The following is a 3,348-nucleotide window of genomic DNA, read 5'->3' as shown; positions in this document are numbered from 1 at the left end:
TAACTGATATATGTCATGTCTCCAGTGCCAACGTGCAGCTAGATGACTGCGATCAGAAATCCTTGGAGCAAGAACTATGTTTGTCTGCCATGATATTTTCTTCCCTTGATCCTGATGAATTAGAGCCAGATGATAATATAGGTAACAGTTGTGACGATGATGCTATGTCCCCCTTAGAATTGGAACACGAAATAAAAGCAGAAGGATTGCGCTATGTAGGTGGATATATAGCTTTCAGATTTCCACAGTTCCAGTTTCTTGGTTCCCATGTAAAGGCAGGAGAAGGGACATGGAATGAGGCAGCTAGTAGAAGCAAGAAGGGTTTAATGACACCAAGTGATTTTTTCCTTACTGAGCTTAAAAAAATGGACAAACTATTCTTGTGTTACCATGGAGAAAAGTCACTAAAACCTGGCAAAAATTCAACAAAAACATTGGCTATGTATATGCGTGAATATATAAATTTACCAAAGGAGGTTATCACACTATTTGTTCGGTGTCGCATGTTTTTTAGAATACGTGTCCTCAACAGAAAAATTATCTCTTCCAGAAGTAAGAAAAGAAAATATGCAAAAATATTGAAGTAAGTCATTGTCACAAAGATGAAGTAAGGTTCTATTTTATTCTATTTAGTTATGTATTTGTAATATAGGTGAAGCATGATATACTGAGTTTTCTTAACCTCTGCTTATATTTGTTAATATGCATTATGGATGGTCAAGAAATTATTAGTATACTTCTCTTGTCAATGCTTAAAATTAGAAGTGAATAATAATACAGGTGAAAAAATATTAGAGAGAGAGAGGGGGGGGGGAGGGGTGCGCGACGTGGGTCTTTCATAGTTACCCTTCCTGTGACTTGTCAGCCCAGTTTTCTTTAACCATATATCTTCCCTTCCCCCCTCATAAGCCTGATGACGTCACAGATATGCGTGGAAAGAGCGAAGCGGACTAACCCTACGTAGTAATCTCTTTACCCTGATTCACTCATTGTGTAGTGCAACACTCGGGTGACTGTCCTTTCTTCTCTTCCTTCCTTCCTCTTCTTTCTTTAATTCATTCTTCCTCTTCTGTCTATGAGTGACTCTAGAATGAGTGACAAGCCAAATGGTTTCCTGTACATCAGGAAACCATTTACTTCGTTGGGTGTTAACCATATAACATAATTATGCCACCTGTTGGTTTAGTGGGAAATTAAGGCACTCCAGTCGGATTGAGCAGATGCAGATTTATATCCAACGAGCTTTGGGGGTTTATTGCTAACGTAATGCCGCTCAGGGATGAGTCAGGCTGCTCACTCATCTTAAATGTCAAGACCAACTTGCCTAGCCCAAGATTCCTAAGCTACTGAAGGGGCAACTCAGGATTTGATGATGATGATGAACACAGTGTGGTAGATAAATATTTTTATATAGCCAAGAGTGTACAAAATTTGGTTTAAAGAGACTAAATAATGTTAAAAATGGTTATTTTACTAAGAATATTTTCCGTATTCTCATCGTAAATATTTGCTGCTTGAGGGACCAGGTCTAGATTTTCCTTGGTGAATACTGATATGAAATAATTATTTAGGATGGAGCACATTTCTTTATCTTCACTGGTAATGTCACCTGATTCTGTTCTGAGTGGTCCTACCCTATCGTTATTTTTCGGACGGTACATTTGATAAAAACCCTTGGGGTTTTCTTTTGATTCACTAGAAACCTAATTTCATAACTACTCTTTTCTTTTCTTATCTCCCTCTTTACTTCTCTATTTAAAATTGTGTACCAGTTACGTAAGTAACTGGTATTTTTCGTTCTAAACGGTTTTGAAGGGATATATGTATCTTGGCCTCCATGTATTATATTTATTAACTCGTTATGCTTCTCACTGGTCGAAAGTCTGCTTGGTACTGGAGCTGAGTTAATTCCCGTCACCTGAACTACATTCCCATCTACCACCTCCCACCACACAGACACCTGACGGACATTCCCACGTGTTTCCTGCCCTTCACCTATGACCTGGGGTTCTCCACTGACCTGGCATTCCCTCAAATAGCTAATCTCCCTGTGGAATACCGTTCGAAAATAAGCTTTTAAACCATCGAAATCGCCTAGACGAAAATTAGGAACGGTGGAGGTATTTTCAGTGGAACAGACATCCCAAATAAATTTGAACTTAATTTCTTCATGATCACTATTACCAAGTCGTCCACCAACCTCTATATCACGAATGATATTTTCTTTATTAGCTAAAACCAAATCTAATATATTATTACCTCTGGTGGGCTCCCTGATATACTGATAAAGGAAAGTATCCTGTACTACCTCTAGAAATTACTCTGACTCTGCATCTCCTGTCTGATTTCTCCAATCTATCCTTGGCAGATTAAGGTCCCCTACAATTATTACTAAGCTGGACTGTGATACTTTCCTATTATCCTCCCAAAGGTTTTTACTATCAGCTCTACTTAATTTAGGAGATCTGTAAATTGTTCCTAAGATTAATTTCTCCCTATTGTTACTAATTTCCACCCAGACACTTTCTGTGTCCCTATTTACTTTAATGTCTGCGTTATTGTAACAGTTTAATGAATCATTTACATAAATAGCTACCCCTCCCCTCTTTCTTCCCTGACGGTTTGACAAAAATATAATAGCCCTTTATCTGATATTCTGCTAAATGTTCTCGAGTGTCTGTATTCATCCAAGTTTCACTAATAACAGCAATGTCTAATTTCTCTGTACAAATTAAAGCCCTCAGTTCATCCATTTTATTACGTAAACTCCGGTTGTTTGCGTTGTACACTATCAGGCGTAGTAGTGGTGGTGGTGATGGTCAACACCATCACCACCACCACTACTACGCCTACCACCATCACCACTACAACTGCAACTACTTCTTCTGCTACTACTACTACTACTACTACGACGACGACGACGACGACGACGACTACGCTTGCCACATACGTAACTCTTCCCGCGGACTCACACTTCTCCACTCACACTTCTCCACCATGAGGTACGATTCGTCCTGTCTACCACTCTCCCTCCTAGTTGACCCAAAGGGATATCATTATAATCATCATTATCATCATCACCATCATCATCATCATTATCATCATCATCATCATCATCACTATCATCACCATCATTATCATCACTCTGTTCTACTTCCTCCTCCTCATCATCATCATCATGATAATCATCATCATCATCCCCCTTCTCCTCCTCCTCTTCATCATCATCATCATCATCATCCCCCTTCTCCTCCTCTTCCTCCTCCTCATCATCCACATCATCTACATCATCATCATGTTTTTCTCCTAAGGATGAGATGAAGTAGGGTCAAGAAAATAATATAAGTA

The sequence above is a fragment of the Coenobita brevimanus genome, chromosome 90 (genome assembly GCF_032717465.1).
Source record: "Coenobita brevimanus isolate Jiangsu-jjx chromosome 90, ASM3271746v2, whole genome shotgun sequence".
NCBI classification, from domain to species: Eukaryota; Metazoa; Arthropoda; class Malacostraca; order Decapoda; family Coenobitidae; genus Coenobita; species Coenobita brevimanus.
The sequence above is the reverse complement of the archived record's forward strand: the minus strand, read 5'-3'. Positions refer to the sequence as shown.